The following is a 19051-nucleotide window of genomic DNA, read 5'->3' as shown; positions in this document are numbered from 1 at the left end:
CCTGCCCTTTTTTAAGAAAAGGTGTTATGCCATGTTACCTCAACATTCCATGGAGGTAGATGGTGCTTCCCATTTTATAATAAAACAGGCCAAAAGAGGTTAAGTAGCAGCTCTTTAGTGGTGAAGCCAAATTTTATTGCAGGCCTAATTCCCAAGTTGATTCTCTTTCTATATCTGCTTGCGTTTGAGTCAATAGAATGGTCCAGATGGAAGAGCAGAAACTAAGCCTCCCCACCTTGATCTTGCATACCTGGCACCGGGTAGGAGAGCAATAACCTCATTCAAGAGCAAGTCAGAGGCTGGCTCAGTGGAGTAGGGCTTCTAGGCTGTATCAAAACAGAAGAGGATTTTTGTTTCATTTGCTTTTCCCAAAAATGGAGGCACTTAGAGCTCCTATTTGGTAGCTTAGGAAGCCTAGTTGAAGTATCAAGGTGGTACGTGATTTAATTTCTCCAAATTTGAGAAGTCAATGTTTTTTAACAAAATTGACCAGTAAGGGAACCTATTGTGTCACTTTGCTTTTTCAGCATACTTTTGCCCAGTTTCTCATCTGATTTAGATGATAGCCTTGATGAAACCCTATCACCCTATGGGAAGGGGCAGACATGCCCATGCATGGTGGAGGTACAGTTTTTTCTCCTGATGCATTCCTAGCTGCTGTTTGAAGTCAGAAGTTAGAAGGCAGCACAGTAGTGCCGATTATGTGGGCTGTTGTGCTTGCCTGTCTGGGCCTGCAGCACTTGCCATCTTTTGTTCTCTGGCTCCATCCAGTTCTCATGCCATGGGCTCCCAGACAGGCACAGTGTATTCAGGGCTGAATGCCAAGGTGGAATTTAAGCTTCATGCCAGCTTCTCCCTTGTTGCCAATTTGAGTGAGCGCCTGCTGGGACTCCTACCTGCCAAGTCCCACCCTGGTGGGACTGTGCCTCCCAGGGACATAGGAACTGACCAGCCAAGAAGTGTGGAAGCAATGGGTGCCAAAGTTATTAAGGGTATGGCTGAATAACTGGCACTAGAAGTATATGTGAAAACCATTTATCTCCAAGGTTCTCTGACAATAAGCTTCAAACGTGTCTGGGAACTCTGCTTCAGGTAGAGTCTGAAATTGCTTGACAAGCTCATCCTGGGGTTCAGTTAAGAGCCCAGGACAAAGAGCCAGCTCTTTGGACAAACATCTCTGGTTCTGTCTCTGCCATTAGTTGGACTTCTGATTTCAGGTAAGTCCCTTCCTACCCCTTAGTTTCCCTATCAGTGTAAGGATGACTTTGAATCTAAGTCTTTCCAGCTGTAAAGCTATCAGGATATAATGGTGAGCAGGAGATCTGACATCTGACTGGAAAAGAGATCCTGCCAGTAAGGCTTTGCCCATGTCTCTGAGCAGCAATTTCCCTACCTGTAACAATGCCTACTCCATAAGGACTGTGGTAAGGATTAAATGCAGTAAGTCACGTGAAATACACATAGTACAATGCCTGCCACTTAGCAAGGGCTCACTCAGATGGGAGATGATCCTAACCTTGGTCCTCAGGAAATAACCTGGGTGAGTTTGCAATGGCAACCACGAGGTGGTGCTAGAGTTAAGGATACTGGTTGTGGAAGAAAGTTGCTTCTGGTGGGGAGATTTCTGACAAGCATTAAGAGGTGACTGGGACAGCTTGCTTACCTTTAAAATTTGGCTATATGGAGAAGGGAAACTACCAAAGGAAGTAGGGATGAGTGAACAGAGAGGAGAAACAGGAGTCTCAATCTGGGCTTCAAGCTACCCATCTGAAAAATAACGACAATAACATTTGTTGGACAGTTACCATGCACCAGGCAAGGTGCCATGTCACATGCATCATCTCATTTAATCCTTAGAAAAACAATGTGCTACATACTGCTGTATATCTGCCCATGTGGTTCCAAAGTCAATGCAAATACAGGTCGTTCCTCGCTCAAGAAGAGAACAGGTGCTGGTACTGCTAAGAAGACAAGTCGACTCACCTCACCAACCTCTGTGCCTTCAGAGACAACCAACAACTTGGAAAGCAACTGGAAGGCATCCATCTAGAAGTTATGTCCTTCCCCCAGGACACACACCTTTTGACTGATCAGCCCAGCTTAGCCCACAGCCACAGTTGAGAATGGATAAAAGGAGCTCCCTTGGACTCTAGAGGATCCCTGTAATTTATCCAGCATCTTCAAAGAAGAATGTACACACATAACGGAATTTCTCAGCGACTAGGGCATCTGCCCCTACTCTTAAAAACACGTTGTCAGTAGGGCAATTAATGAAATTGGAATGTGGACTATGGATAAAAGTATTGTATCAATGTTAAATCTCCTGAACTTGATAACTATACGTGGTTACGTACGAGAATACCCTTTTTCTTAGGAAATATACACTGAAGTATCAGGGGGTTTAAAATGAGACATTCACTAAGGGAATTTTTGAAATTTCAGAAATATGGAAGAAAAACATAAAAGCATCATTTAACATTTTAGGGTCATCATGAACGCCCATCATAGAACAGTGTGATATAATGAGTGTTTAGGTTCTAACTGATTCACAAGGTATCTGAAACACTTTAGTTTGATTTTTCATTCAAGTTTGGTTTTTACTCAGAATTTGGGTTTGACTCAGACATCAGCATCTAGAAGAGTTCATTCTGCTGCAGGGTGCGCAGTTGAGGAGAAACCCCTACTGAGTCAGCCAGAGGGGCAAGGGGGCTGAGCCTGGGAATTGGGCCCAGACTGGAAGGAAGCGAGCAGAGGCAGTGCCAGGAGAGGAGTGCTGTCCGTCACACTCCTCAGAGATTAAATCAGCTTTGGGGTTGGACCAGTGCTAGGTGAGATGAGACAGTATGAAGAACAGGGCTTCTTGGGGGACCCTTGACCCCTGGCTCACTGAGCAACCAAGGGGGTGATGGGAAGAAGGGAAAGCTGTATCTGAAAGCCTAAAACCCATTCACAGAAAGGACAAGTGTCATCAGACTCTACTTGTTTATCTACAGCCACACCCTTCTGTTGCCCCATACTTTCACTTCTTAAGGAATCATAATTTTAGCACTTACAAGGGCCCTGGACCTTACTATTCCAATCCCCTAATTAGGAATAGGAAAGCTGAAGCCCACAGAGCAGCACAACGACCTGTCATGTTCACGCAGCAGATGACAAGAGCCAACATGAGCAGCTGATATTACAACTCCAAATTCAGTACTCTTTAACACATGGAGGATCTTGTTATTCTTCATCTAAGCCCCTTCTCCCCCTTGTTAGAGATGAGAAAAGGGAGGATCAGAGAGAGTAAGGGAGTGGCCTGAAGCCAAAGACAGAGCTGGGAAGGGAAAGGTGGCCAACATCCAGGTGGAGTTATGAAAGTTGTTTTGAAGTCACTTCCCTGTGAGTCAGGGTTGGCTTGAGTGTGTAGATTAACTTGCTTCTCCAGCCCCCAGGGTTCCATATTAGCCCCATCTAGGTTTCCCTTACAGTCAGACTTCCGGCTCTTCCACTTGGGTGAGATACCCTGCCTGGGCTCAGCCTCTTCTGCTTCGTTCTTCATCCTAACCCAAAGGAAACCTAGGGGGCAAACCCATTTTCAAGGAAGGCTGGAGATCAGGAAAAGAGGGTGGAAACTTCAGAGAGAGGCCCTGCAAACAGGAATGGCAAGGATCTTCTGAGGTAAAGGCAAGATGCAGGAATATTCTGCTACATGGGGGAAGGGAGGTGGGAGCCAGGCTTGAGAACGAGGAGAAATCAGGGCTTGATGCTGGAATGCCTGCCCCAAGCTATATGGCTGTCCAGACCTAAGTACTGGGTTGGCCAAAAAGTTCGTTTGGTTAGGGAATACATGGTTCAATACAGTTCTTGGTGAAAATGAAAAATGTGTCTTTTATTTTTGCTTAAAACCAAATGAACTTTTTGGCCAACCCAATACATTCCCAGGCTAGGCTGAGGAGTGGGATGGACCAATCACCTCACATCACAATTCCCACTGGAGGGCCTGCAAAGGGGGACTCTATTTGTAATAGGACAGGATGTCACCTGAGGAAGAGGAGTTGCATTCCTGTGCTCAGGGCTAGAGGCCCTCCCTCACACCCCTGTCTAACTTGGATTCTAGAGAGAGATGGCAAGGAAGGGGCTCTGCTCCTCCCTGGGGAGCTGAGCAAAGGCCCTCAGAAACTCAGTCTCCTCCAGACTCTGTTTCCACAGACATAGCTCATTGCCACCTCTATTCCTTACATCGTGCTTGGGTTAACTCTGGTCTCATTCCTTCATTCAGCAAGCATTTAGAGACATTTCCTGTGTACTGGGCCCTGTGCAAGATGCTAGGATACAGTGGTGAAAAACAGTCACTTTCCCTGCCCTTCAGCACTTACACTCCAGCAGGGGAGACAGCAAGAATGACAATAAAATTGAGGAGTATTAGAGGATGAGGGGAAGGCACCCCTACTTCATCTGGGGGTGGCCAAGCTGCCTGGTGAGCCAGGGTCAGCCTGGAGAGGTGAAAGGCGAGTTTGGAAAGGCAGATGCGCTGGTCCTGACTTGACCCAAAGGCCAGGAAACCATTCAGATTTTAGGACACTTTTTTCACCCTGCTATCACTTTTGTTCTTGATTGTTTATTAACAGCTTTATTGAGGTATAATTTACAAACTATAAAATCAACCCACTTTAAGTATAGCTTGGTGATTTTTTTGAAATAAATTCGTAGTTGTGCAAACATTACACAACCCAGTGTCCATCTCTCAAAAAGGTCTTTTGTGCCCCTTTAGTCAATCCTTGCTCACTCCCAACCCTAGGCAACCAATGATCTGCTTTCTGTCTCTACAGTTTTGCCTTTCCTAGAAATTTCATGTTACTAGAATAGTGCAATATGTAGTCTTTTACATCAGGTTTCTTTCACTTAGCTTCCTTCATTTAGATGGATTTTTTACATCCATCCATGTTGTTGCATGTTTGTTGCTTTTTATTGTTGAGTAGTATGATACAGTAAGAAATATATATTTGGTCTTTGTGCCCTGTTCTTGGTACACAGCTTCTCTAAAATCCCTGGAATCTCTAGAGTGATGAGTGTCTTTTGTATGCTAGTGAGATGCCCAGATAGTTTCAAGAGGGGGGCTGCTTGCCAAAAAAACCAGGATTACAGGGTTGGAAGGTTCAGCCCCACCCCAAGAGAGGGGAGAGGGGCTTGAGATCGAATCACCAATGGCCAATGATTTAATCAACAATGCCTACATGATGGTGCTTCCATAAAAATCCCTAAATTATGGAGCTCAGAGAGCTTCCAGTTTGGTGAACACACTAAGGTACTGGGAGGGATCCTTGCAATTCTATATGAATATGAGGATCAACTTTTCCATTTCTGCAAAAAAAAGCCATTGGAACTTTGATAGAGATCACACTGAATCTGCAAATTGCTTTCGGTAGTACTGCCATCTTAAAGATATTAAGTCTTCTAATCCATAAACACAAGACGTCTTTCCATTTATTTAAGTCTCTAATTTCTTTTGTTTTGTAGTATTCTATGTATAAATCTTTTACTTCCTTGGTTAAATTTATTCCTAGGTATTTTATTATTTTGGATGCTACTGTAAATGGAATTTTCTTAATTTCCTTTTTAGACTGTTCACTGGTGTCATTCTGATTTTGATTTTCATTTTCCTGATGACTAATGTTGTTGAACATCTTTTCATGTGCTCCTCAGCCATTCATATGTCTTTTCTGGTGAAACATCATCTTTTATTCTTAATCTCCCACTCTATTTCTAGAGTGGAGAGAAGGGGAGTCCCTTTGTCTCTCTCACATACTTTCTCCCTTCTTCCATTTCTCTTTACTTTCAGAAAGTACTTAACAGGTGGAGGGATAACATAGTGCAGGGGGTTAACAACACAGACACTGAAGCCATATCTAGGTCCCACTCTGCCATATACTAGCTGCATAACCATACTTAACTTCTTTCAGTTTCTTCAAGGTTTAAATAGCGTGTTTTGTTAAATAAACTAAGCTTTTATTTCATTTGTTACATAAAATAACTACAGCCTACTACAGCCAAGCATTGTGCTAAACCCTACAATGCAGTCATGAGCAAAAGAGCCATTGAGCTTCCAATGCATTATTCCAGTGAATATGAAACCCCAATTGCAATTAACACCTGAGGGAGGGCCACAGGTAAGTGTCTGTCACAGGGCATTTTGACCTGGCTGTCGGCTTTTCTGAAGACACTGGTGCTTTTAACTGAGCACAGGAGATGTTAGCTAGGCAAAGAGGAGGAAGAGCATCCCAGGCAGTGAGAACATGTAGGGGGTGGCAGAGAGTACAGCTGAGGAGGCAGGTGGAGAGCAGTGTGGATGAAGCTCAGAGAATGAAAGGGGAATGTGGTGGAAGATGAAGCTAGAAGAGGCCAGCATGGGCAGACTGGGTTGAGACTCAAAGGCTTTGCTGAGAACTTGAAATTTTATTCTGAAGAATAGAAGCCGCTGAGGTGTTTTAAGCAGAAGAGTGACAAATTCAGATTTGTTTTTCAAAGAGATCCTTCTGGACACAGTACAGTTAGAGAAGAGAGCATGAGGCTGAGTCCTGAAGTACTGGAACACTTAATATCCAAATAGAGCCTTGTATGTCAAAATGTGTAAGCAATGAAAGAGAGGCCTTCAAGAAGAGATGATCACCTACAAGTCAAATGCTGCTGAGAATTACTCAAGGAAGATGAAGACTGAAAAAAATCTACCGAACTCAGAGTCAGGAGGTCCCTGGTAACAGCTAAGGAGCCCCCAAACACTGCTGCTCAGATCTCAGAGTCTGTCTGCCCTCTCTATAGCCCCACAGCCACTGCGTCAGGACTTCCCCTCTGGCAGATCAGAGCAGGTCTTTCTCATTAAGCTTCTTAGGAGGATTCCCTGGCAGCTCTCCTGGCTGGCTGCACCAGCTACATCATGGGGCCAGGCCAGTTTGACCATGTCTGCCTATCTCATCTAACCCACCTCACCCATTTCGCTACTCGGGAGCCAGAGGTACCTACTGGGTGCCAGCATGCAGGCAGCCTCATGCCACGGCTAAGTGCTACTCTGAAGTCAGACACCAGTTCCTAACAGCTCTACCACTAATCAAGATCTTGGTGAAAGATTTCTTTCCAATTAAAAAAAATTTTTTTTGAATTTTTTTGATTTTTTTGATTTTTTTTTTTAATTTTTGGCTGCGCTGGGTCTTCATTGCTGTGCGGGCTTTCTTTAGTTGCAGCGAGCGGGGGCTACTCTTCATTGTGGTGCACAGGCTTCTCATTGCAGTGGCTTCTGTTGTTGCGGAGCACGGGCTCTCTTGTTGCAGAGCAACTAAGCCTGTGTGCCACAACTACTGCGCAGGCTTCAGTAGTTGCAGCATGTGGGCTCAGTAGTTGCGGCACGCGGGCCCTAGAGCGCACGGGCTTCAGTAGTTGCAGCACATGAGCTCAGCAGTTGTGGTGCGTGGGCTCTAGGGCATGCAGGCTCAGTAGTTGTGGCGCATGAGCTTAGTTGCTCCACGGCATGTAGCATATTCCCAGACCAGGGATCAAACCCGTGTCCCCTGCATTGGCAGGTGGATTCTTAACCACTGCGCCACCAGGAAAGTCCTGGTGAAAGACATTTAAATGGCCGAAACTGTTTCCCAATTTGTAAAACGCTGTGACAATGAAGCATGTATCAAATACTCCATCTAAGGAATTAGCTATCATAGGTTCATAGTCATTCATTCAACAATTGTTTATTGTGCAAGTAACAGGGATATGACAGTCAACAAGACAGACGTCATCCATGTCAACACAGAATGCCTAATCTAGTGGGGGACCCAGTCAAGCAAAGATTCAGTGCTTCGATGGGAAAAGCACAGGGTACTGGCAGAGGATTAGGTGGGTGGGGGAACAAAAGTCACACCCCTAGTCTTGATAGGGAGGGTTGACTTTTCTTTGGGCAAGATCACTCATTATAGCATAAAGACAGGGTTGGTGCCATTGGCAAGAGAAGGTTTGGTTCCTGTCCTTAAAGAGAATTTAATTTGGTTGAAGAGGCAAGCACAGGAAAACAGCGAGAAGAAAAATGCAAAGAAATCCTAGGCAACTGTCATACTGGGTGTCACAGTCGCTTTTTTTGCAAAAAGTCTCAGCTTATCTATACTCAGGTTCCAAATATCCCCACCATACAGAGGCCTAAAAGCTGGGCCCCAGGGCCACTGGAGTATCTGTGTCTCTCAAGACAGGGAGCAGCCCAGGACCGCTACTGCTCCATAGGATTTTCCCAGGCTCAAAGCCCTCTCACCCAGAAGTGAACACAAGGCCTGCCCAGCAGAGGTCTGGGGTTCCTGCAAATTCTGTAGCTGGAGAGGAGGCTGCCGGAGCTCCCCAGCTTCTCTCAGGCCTTCCTCCTCTGCTAGGTTCAGCTATAAATAGCTTGCTGGTTTCCAGCTGGGAATCTCCCAGCCCTGCAACGAGTAAGTACCGCCTTCTCACCCTGTGTTGCCCTCAGCCTAGAGCAGAAGGGGGTGGTAGCTGGCAGGTGTAAGGAGACTAGATGAGGGAAGGGCAAGAACCACCACCCCAGAGAAGCTGGCCACTGGACTACATTACCCACAATCCCAGATGGTAACTGGAAAGAAGAGGCCGCTGGGGGCCTGCAGCCTTAGGTAGGAACAAGTCCAGAGGCGTCCTAGTCTCTGGGTGTGCAGCCCAGGCCCAGACCCAGTTTTTTTTTTCCAAAATCTAACCCCTAAACCTTCAGTCATGGGCCTTAGAGATCATCTCCTCTCCATGCACCCAATTCACAGGCACTCCCTGAGGCCAGGGAGACAGACAAAACTCCTTCTATTTTGGCCTTATTCGCAGTGTGTGCGTGTGCTTACCACCAGAGACTGGAAGTCTGTGAGTGATTTTATTCTGGATCAAGTCCAGAGGCTTCTTAGTGCCAAAAGCCCCCTCCCTGGCATATTATTTGACTTGTTACTCCCAAGCTCTGAGCTTTTATCTCCCTGCCTCACCTGAGGAGGAGCAAATGCTCACAGGTTGGTCCATGTTGCACTTCTGGAAGCACTGGGGGGTGGGTGTTCAGGAACTGCTGCTGGTTTGGTCTCTGCTGAGATCTGGTCCCTCTCCGAGCTTTGCTCATCTCCCAGCAGATAGATCAGGGTAATCACGTAGCTGAGGCAGGTTTAAGTCCCTGGAGGCACTGTACCAGGGCCTGTGGGGGCCTGCTGGCTCCTGCAGTGGATAAACCAGAGCTGTCAGGCTGAGTACGTGAAGCCATTCTGGGTGGTGGAGGCACCCAGTGGGCACCACTCCAGACCACAGTGGCACTGCAGGTGTACACCTGCCCCGTCTCTGTCTCCCCCACCCCAACCTTCCAACTTTCCACACAAACTATTCATGTTGGGTTCTGGGGCTCATGAAGCTCCAGACCACAGGGAGCGTAGCAGGTGAAGATGTTAGCGGCTGGACCTAAAGTCGGGGACTCCTGTCCAAGGTGAAAAGGCACTGCGGCTACCCTGACAACAGGGTCCTTTCCCTCTTTCCCCTCGCTCAGATATAATAACAACTCTCACATACTGAGCCAGGCACCAGGAATGCGAAGAGAAGTTAAGATCGAATCGCAGTCTCAATAAATAACCGATGTGTTAGGTGCATCCCAGGCCCGTGGGGTGGGAAGGACTTCCAGATGGCCAGAGGCCTGAAACAAGTAAGGGGTGAGTAGCAGTTCTACCAGAATGGTGTGGGAAGGGCATTCCAGGCAGAAGGGACAGCTTGAGTAAAGGCAGGGAGGAGCGAGAAACACCAAGCAGGGAGGAAGGCAGGGCGAGAGAAATACCGAAGACCGACTAGCAAAATGCTAGCGGAGGCGCGCGGCGAACGGGGACAGGCCCTCACAGCAAGCTTAGGCTTTAGGCCCCGGGCCGGGAGCCGCGGGAGGAACTCCAGCAAAGTCAGCTGCTCTTAGAGAATTAAGGGGAAAAGCGGGACAAAATATAAAACCGGTGGGGAGAGTGGGAACCTCAGACCCTCTCGGGACGCCCAAGTCCGCCTGTCCCGCGTTTACCTCAGCTAGGCCTGGCCGCACGTTCCCGGCCCCGCCGCCGCCCCCTCCTTGGCAGCGGGTCCCCTGGCCGCCGGCTCCCGGGCGCGGGCGGACCCGGAGGGCCGAGCTCCCGCCCACAGCCGCCCGCGGGCCGCCTGCCAGACACGCCGGGAAGGAAGGGCCTTGTATGGGCCTCAGGCAGGGAGGAAGCGTCTGGCAAGGTCCCAGGAGGAAGCGCCATATATGGCGAGGGGCGGGCCGGGGGCGAGGAGCGCGCCCGGGGCGAGGAGCGCGCACGGGATGGAGGCTGCTTCCGCCGCCGCAAGGCGGAGCCGCGCCGCGCCGCCCCACCCCACCCCCACCCCGCGCCAGGCCCACTATCCCCCACCCAACCCCTCCTGGCCCGGGAGGTACGCACAGCGCCCGGCACAGCTCCCTTGGTGCCGGAGCTACGGGAAGTGGGGGCGGGAGGCGGGGTCCAGGCCGCCTTTGACGCCTGACCGAGCCGAGACTGATTCCCGGTTCCAGGCACTTGCTCTGTGACCTTGGGCAAAACGCTTTAGTCTCTGAGCCTCAGATTCCTCTCCTCCGAGGGGTGAGGATAAAAATGAGAAGGATGCCTGTTAAGCACGTCCGGGAGCGGCACGGCCCGCAGGGGCAGCGCATTCACCCTAACAATTGTGTGTGGCGGGGATGGGGGCGGGGATTCCCAGTCCCCTGTTGTGTCCTTTTAGCCTCTCCCTAGCCACTTCGGTGCCTGGGGGCTATGTGGAGCTGACGCCTCCAGAAGATATCTTTCCAGAAGAAAATGGGGCTACCTTAGGGTCTAGAGTTTTCCCTTCCAAGCTGTGGGATTCAGACAGACGGGGTTCCAATCCCAGCTTCTCCCCTTCCAGCTGACTGATGCTGGGAAAGCTACTTACCTTCTCTAAATCTCAATTACCTCATCGGTAAAATGGGGATAATAATTCTTGATTTGCAGGGTTGTTGTGGTAATCAAATGAAACGAAATGGAGCGTCTGTGAGTGTGTGTGTGTGAGAGAGAGAGAGAGGGAGAGAAAGAGAAGTGCTTGACTCGAAGTAGGTGCTTAATTCATGTCAGTTCCTCAGTTCTCTGTGCACTTTCCCAAATGGGGGATGGGGAGAAGGAGATAAGAAGGGCTAGGTAAGCTTGGCCATTCTTCCTGGAAGTCCTGCCCTCTTGGAGGAGACTGTCCCTTCTTAGGCATCTATGGGAACTTGTTGCCAATATTTGGTGCTTCTTCCAGAGGCGTATCTGTGCCTCTAATGCTCCCCTTTCTCAGTTCAGCCACCACCCCAATGACCTGCTCTCCTTGCCTGCTGTTCTTCTCTACCTACCCCAGAGCCTAGCTGACCTCCTGGACAGGCTGGCAAGGGCAAAAATAACCTGGAGGAAGTTGAAGTTCCCATCACAGCCAGAAACTGGTATCTAGGACATCATCCCCTCCCACACCTGCTGTCAGTACCACACCCACACATTTCAACAAGAGATGGGTATCAATCTCAGAGAAACATTCCCCAATCCTCCCTTTGGCCCTGCCCTGCGCTCATCTGTTCTGCCTGTACTGGAGTTCCGCTTAAATCTAACCTGAACCTTCTTGCCTCTCGGTGGCAGACCCATCCTGCAGTTAGCAGCCCCTAAGAGGTTCCAGGCAAGTTTGTGGACACACACAATAGATGTGTCACCCACGGCCTTGTTTCCTTTCATCCTGTCGTTGGCATGGTAACCTTCCCTGTAAAAGTTGCAGCCCTCAAGGATGTTTTTCAGTTCTAGCAGGGACATAGCTCCTTCCCCCCACCCCGTGTAGATCACAGGGTGACATGTAGCTGTGTCATTCTGGCCTCTTCCAGAATGGGGACGTGGTGCTGGTGGCACAAAAGAAGGACTGGTTTATGGAGGGCAGCAAAGGGCTTAAGGGAGATGCTGATTGGATCTCTGAGGAACAGATTCCTTCTGTCCTACATGTTGATTCTTGGCCACCCAGAGAAACCAGCTCTGAGGCCCAGAATATTTAGGGAGCCACTCAGGATCTCATGGTGAATGATAAACACACATCTTCACTAAAATCAGGCACCCAACAAATGGCATGATGGCCGGTGCTTAAACCTGTAGAATAAGCTGATAAGCTAAAAAGCCTCCAGAATCCAGTGATTTCCTCTCTCCTCAGTCCCTCTGTGGAATAAATGAATATTTATTAACCATCTCCCGTGTTCCAGTTTCCCCATATATTATTTAAACTAATTCTTCCCACAGTCCTTTGAGGGAGGTATTAGAACACATTTTACAAACGGGGAAACTAAAATTTGGGCGGAGATCTTAAGCAACGTAACCAAAACTACGTGGCCGTGGAGTGGTGGCACTGAGACTGGAACCTAGGTCTTCAGACTCCCGATCCCACACAAAAGTCCTGTGTTCCTTTGTATTTGTGACTGTGCTACTGATAACGAAATCCTTGCCCCCAGGTCCCAAGGCATTGCCTTTCTAGGAGGTCCTCAGGAACGAAATGGGCATCAGCATCAGTCTCTGTGGCCACGGGGTCCTGCGTGGCCCTGCGTGGCACAGCAGCAGCAGCAGCCATGTCCTCATCCTCAAACCTGTGTCTTCCCCCTGCCAGCTGCCTTGTCTCCGTCATGGAGTTTCCCCAGCAGAGGGCAAGCCGAGGGAAAGTGGTTCCCAGCTGCCAGCCTCATCTAGACAAAATTGCATTAACGCCAGCCCCGGCTTCGTCCCTCCAGAGTGAGCACATACAGCTCCCTCGCAGAAGGGAGGGGAGGAGAGACACGGAGCAAAAAAGGAAACTTCCATTTCTTTCTCTGGCCGGGAAGCACTTGGCTTCGAGCTGCCACTCATCTTGTAGGTGGGGAAGATTAATACTCATCCTCTGGAGATAATAGAAGTCTCTAAAATGAACCCTTGGGCAAGAGGTTTGCTAGGGAGAGAGGCTAGTAGGAAAGCCCGAGGTTTGAGTGCAGCAGGAGGGAAGGAGAGGCAGTCTGAGGAGGGAGAGAGGCCCCTGATCTCCTCTTGTGCTCTTCTCTGGGTGTCATTCTTCTTTCCGTGGGACTTCTGTCCTTTTGTCCAAAAAGACCAGAATAGTCATGTCCTGGCAACTGGGGCAGGGTGAGGGAGGAAGCAGTAGGAGGGGGAACTATCAGATTGTCACCTCAAGCAAAACAGGGAATGCGTTAATATTACTAATAGTTAATAGCGGGTCAACCCCGCTTCATTTATTATCTCATTTAATAGATCCTACTGTTATCCCTGTTTTAGAGAAAAAGAAATTGAGGTTTATGAGGCTCCTCAATGACAATAGCTCCCAATGGGAGTGGGCCAAGCACTCAGCAGATATGGTCTCATTTAATCCTCACCACAAACCAGTGAGACGGAACCATTATGCCCATTTTCTCCAGGTGAAAACTGAGGCTCAGAGAAGTAGGGAACTTGCCTGTGATCACTAAGTAATGTAAGTGGCAGAGTGAGGGATTAGAATTTGGATGTGTGACTCCAGAACTCATGTGCTCAACACTGTCTTGCTGCCACCAAGGCTTCTCCACACCTTCCGGGACTCCTGCTCACATAGCCTGAGACCACAAATATCTGCCCACACCTGCACTTCCCTGCGTTTTGCCACACAGGTGAAAACTCAGCCAGGAGCATTCACTGGGTTTAGTTCAGACTTGCCACCAGCGTCTTTCTAGGGCCTGGACGGATGGGCCTGGGTAACACGGGGCCCTGTGTCTTGGGGCTCTGGCTCCCATCCAGACTCCCGAGGTGGGATGAAACCTAGAGAAGACATTACCACCCTCCGCATGCCTTGAGATTTCCCTAAGAGATACAAAGATGTATAAATTGAACAGCCCTCAGGAGGTCTCCTTAAGACCCAGGAAGGTGCTTCTTGCAGGAAAGGATGGTGAGCCCAACAATTTGAACCAGTGAGACCTGAAAGCAGCAGTCTCTCCAGCTGCGCAGGCTCCCAGTGGCCTTTCTCAGAGGCTTCTCTGCACTGTTACATGAGCAGACTCCATCACTCCCACCCCCACTGCTGTGGAGGTGGGAAACACTTGGAATCCTGAGTCAGAGGCAAGGTTCCACTTCACTTTCCCTGGAACAGCAAGTCAAGGATGCAGCCGGCAGTGTATTTGGAAAGGAAGGGCAACTGGAAAGTGAAAAAGAATAGTGCTCATTTCCTTCCCTACCATCTCTTTTATTTTAAAAACATTTTATGTATTTAATTTTTATCACACCATGTGTGATGCACGTTCATTGCAGAAAATACATGTTATGGAAATGAGGTTTATTAGTGTGAGTGTTCCTCCCTTTTTTCTCTCCTAACTTACCCGTCCACCAAAAGGTTTCCAGCTCAGAATCCAATCCCACTTTCCCACTTTCCAGTTTAGAGGGTTCAGTCTTTGCCAGCCCAGTTCCTGGACATTTTGTGATGCAGAATCAGAACTGGGGGGAGGGAGCAGTTAGAGAGAGATGTAGAGTCTGAGAGGCTGGGAAAAGGAAGGACTTGGGCAGAGAGGCTAAACTGATCTATTTAATAAAGAACAAGGAAGGAGAGGGAGAAGTAAAGTTAGAAGGGAAAAGTAGGGGGACTTTTATGAAGTATTGCTGTGGGGCATTAAGTGGACTCCCCGTAATTCCCCAAGTAGAGATTGGAATAACTCTGTATTTTCTGGCTCCAGGATCGTAATTCCTTATTTGCAATTCTTTATTGCAAACCTTGTAGAGCTTTGACCATGTAGAAACATTATCCGATAAGTGAAAGAAAATAGTCAAGTATTTATCCTGCCTTCTTTTTTTTTTTAAAAAACAACTATGATTAAGCCTAAGTTTATCATCGACAAATTCTGGCTAACAAATGCAAATGGAATGATAGAATACAAAATCACCATTAGTAACCTCTAATGAGATAATAGATTAGACAAGGATCATCAGTAATCCAGGGATTCCTAAAACCATTGGATGGTGAAGGATGGAAGGGAACTTTATAATATCAATAATACTTGAACTCACCAATTAATTTTAACATCACAAAAAGAGAGACACCCAAGAAAACAGAAAACATATGTTCACATAGAAACCTGTATATAGTGTCCATAGCAGCAGCATTATTTGTAATAGTCAAAATGGAAGCAACCCAAATGTCCATTAACTGATAAGTGGATTTCTAAAATGTGGTATATCCATATAATGGAATATTATTCAGCCAAAAAAAGGGGGATGAAGTACTGATACATGTTACAACATGGGTAAACCTCAAAAACATTATGCTTGGGGCTTCCCTGGTGGTGCAGTGGTTGAGAATCTGCCTGCCAATGCAGGGGACACGGGTTCGAGCCCTGGTCTGGGAAGATCCCACATGCCGCGGAGCAACTAGGCCCGTGAGCCACAATTACTGAGCCTGCGCATCTGGAGCCTGTACTCCGCAACAAGAGAGGCCACGATAATGAGAGGTCCGTGCACCACGATGAAGAGTGGCCCCCACTTGCCACAACTAGAGAAAGCCCTCGCACAGAAACGAAAACCCAACACAGCCATAAATAAATAAATAAATAAATAAATAAATAAATAAATAAATAACACCCCCCAAAAAAATTATGCTAAAAAAATATTATGCTAAGTGAACGGAGATACCAAAGGCCACGTATTTTATTGTTTTATCTACATGAAATGTCCAGAATAGGCAAATCCATAGAGACAGAAAGTAGATTGGTGGTTGCCAGGTGCTGGCGGGTGGGTGGAATGGGGAGTGACTGCCAACAGGTACAGGATTTCTTTAGGGGTTGATGGTAATGTTCTGGAATTAGGTAGTGGCAATAGTTGTACAACAGTGTGACCATATTAAAAACCACTGAATTGTACACTGTAATTTTTATGTTATATGAATTATTTTTCAATTAAAAAGTAATATCTAGAAAATTAAAAAGAGAGAGAGAGAACCAAAAATTATGTGTCTCTTGATATATTGCAGAAGCAAGTACATAGCATGACCTAAAAAGTGAACCTGAATTTGATCAAACCTCTAGGTATAAAAACGAGTTTGGGGGCTTCCCTGGTGGCACAGTGGTTAAGAATTCGCCTGCCAATGCAGGGGACACGGGTTCGAGCCCTGGTCCGGGAAGATCCCACATGCTGCGGAGCAACTAAGCCCGTGCACCGCAACTACTGAGCCTGCGCTCTAGAGCCCATGAGCCACAACTACAGAGCCTGCGTGCCGCAACTACTGAAGCCCACACGCCTAGAGCCTGTGCTCCGCAGCAAGAGAAGCCACCGCAATGAGAAGCCCACGCACCACAACGAACAGTAGCCCCCACTCACCGCAACTAGAGAAAGCCCACGTGCAGCAATGAAGACCCAGTGCAGCCAAAAATAAATGATAATAAAAATAAATATTAAAAAAAAACAAATTTATAGGAAATTCATGGGATAGAAGGACATAGTAAATAACATTATGAGGGGAAAAAAGTGCAATCTGTCAAATCTAAAAGTGGGGAATTCTTCAGGACAAGTAACTTGGTTTCTTCAATAAATAAATAGCAAGGGAAACTAATATGAATGAAAAGAAACTTAAAAGACGTATCAACAAATGAAAAATGTGGTCTTTTTTAGGTCTTGATTCAAACAAAGGAACTTAAAAAATACTCATAAAGATATATACTGAAGTATTTTCAGATGAAATTAGGTAATGTCTGGAATTTGCTTCAAAACAATCCAGTGTGTGGTGGCAGGGAGTGAGGAAGGGAGTGAGGAAGGTAGTGTAGACGAGACAAGACCAGCTGTGAGTTGACAGGTGTTGAACTGATGGTTAGATACAGAGAGGTTCACTACATTACTCCCCCCTACTTTTGTGAATGTTTGAAAATTTAAACACACACATAAAAATGAAGCTTGATTTATCCATGAAATTGGGGCATATTTAAAAGTTATATATTATTTAAAGGAAAATGGGCTAAGATCAAATAATTGAGTTTGAGGTCACTCATGCTTTATTGAAAGCTGAAATTAAAGAGCATGTATAAAATCTGAAGTGACCAAATTATTCTTATCGTTATTGTTATTATTGCAATAACTAAACTGGAAATGGAGCGGGGTGACCAGGACCCTCCCAAGGAGGCAGGAAGCAGTGCAGCCTTTCGAACACCCAGAAACACAGTCAAACTAAGTTGTTGGCCTTCTGGCCCCAACCTGCTTTTCCAGCCCCGTTTCTTGCCCCCCACCCTTTCCTTGCTTTCAGGCCACACCACCATTAATTCACAGGTTCCTGAACACCTTGACTTTCTTGCCTTTGTACTTGTTATTGCCTCTGCCTGCAAATCCCTCTCCTGTGAACACCCCATCTTCCTCCTACACCCTGTTCGCCTCCTCCTTCCTAGGATTAGTCACTCCCTGCTCCATACACACCTCTATCACACTGTGAGGCAATTATTTATTTCTAAATCTCCCCCCACCCAATTCTGTGATGGCCCAGACTCTATCTTGTTTATCTCTGCATGCTCAGGGCCTGCTTTCTGTCAGGCATTTGGTGAATGTGTTTTGGATAACAGACTGACTGAGTAACTGAGGAGCAGCACAGACTTTGGATGGCCCGGTGCTCCGTGTGGCCCCAAGAAATTTACCCAGACTTGGGCTCTCTCCCAAGATATGCCTGCTAAACTGGGGTACAACAAAGCAAACAGTCTGATCCAAGAATAAACAACAAGACCACCTCGTTAACACCACCCAGTTATAAGCAAAAGAAAGAAGTTTAAGAGAAAAACTTGGAGCCTGGTAGTATGCATGAATTGTGTATTGGAAATGGGGACAGAGAGATAATTTGGTGACGGGGGCAAGAGCTCAAGAGTTCTTGAGAAATAGGGTGGAAAGCTAATAAAACAACACTGCTTTCTGACTTTTAAAAAACCTACAGCCCCCAAATGTAGAAGCCAGCAGCAGCTCCCTGATGCTTCTATCCTGCCAGCCCCAATGGACAATCCACCTACAGGGAATATTAAACAGCCAACCTGTGTCCTCTCAGCAAAGAACCTAGAGCCCTGAGTCACTACAAAATCTTCCCCTTCTTTTGTTTTCAGCGCTCTTAACACCTTACAACTGAAGGAGCAGATCTGTGCAGGGGGAGAAAATACTCCATCAGAGGACCTTCATAAAGATGACTACATCATACCAGATTCTAGAAAATAATTATTTACTTACCTAGTCTTATTTTTTCTTTTTCTTTCATAAATACTTTCTTCTGATGATTTTTTAAAAACCTGCTTACTTGGAAAATACAGAAAAGTACACAAAATGAAATTAAAATTTCCCATAATCCCACCAGAAATAACATTAACATTTGATGTATGCATGTGTGCATGTGTGCATTTTATATAACTGGAATCATGTCATATAGAGTTTTATATATTTACCACTTAGTATATTGTGGGTATTTTTTCAGGTCAATAGTTATTTTAGAACATGATTTATAATGACTGCCTAGTAGTCCATCATATAACAATTTACTTCAGCCATCACCCATAGGACATTTATGTTGTTGCCAGTTTTTCTCCATTACGAATAATACACTGTAATTAACAGCAATCCTGGAAGAACTGCTAGGTCAGAGGGCATGAACTTTTTTTAAAGAAATTTAGTTAGTTAGTTAGTTAGTATTTTTGGCTGCATTGGGTCTTCGTTGCTCTGTGCGGGCTTTCTCTAGTTGCAGAGAGTGGGGGCTACTCTTCCTTGCGGTGCGCGGGCTTCTCATTGCGGTGGCTTCCGTTGTTGCAGAGCACAGGCTCTAGGCGCGTGGGCTCAGTAGTTGTGGCACACTGGCTTAGTTTCTCCGCGGCATGTGGGATCATCCTGGATCAGGGCTCGAACCCGTGTCCCCTGCATTGGCAGGCGGATTCTTAACCACTGCACCACCAGGGAAGCCCCGGCATGAACTTTTATAAGGCTTTTGGTGCATGTTGTTGAATTGCCCTCAGGAAGGCTTATACCAGTTTATTCTCCCCCCATCAGTGTGTGAGACT

At 46.9% G+C, this 19051-nt stretch overlaps 1 long non-coding RNA gene across 1 annotated transcript; it reads right to left on the bottom strand.

Moving 5' to 3' along the window:
* Positions 1–111: 111 nt before the first annotated feature.
* Positions 112–10136, bottom strand: LOC118892870. The gene is made up of 4 exons (XR_005019356.1): positions 10037–10136; positions 8985–9204; positions 1664–1767; positions 112–326 (listed from the first exon to the last, which is right to left on the bottom strand). It is a non-coding gene; the product is annotated as an uncharacterized LOC118892870 (long non-coding RNA).
* Between the last annotated feature and the right edge of the window lie 8915 nt (positions 10137–19051).

This window comes from Balaenoptera musculus, chromosome 3 (assembly GCF_009873245.2).
Source record: "Balaenoptera musculus isolate JJ_BM4_2016_0621 chromosome 3, mBalMus1.pri.v3, whole genome shotgun sequence".
Taxonomy (NCBI): domain Eukaryota; kingdom Metazoa; phylum Chordata; class Mammalia; order Artiodactyla; family Balaenopteridae; genus Balaenoptera; species Balaenoptera musculus.
Note: the sequence above shows the minus strand (reverse complement) of the source record. Positions and strands in the feature narration are given on the sequence as shown.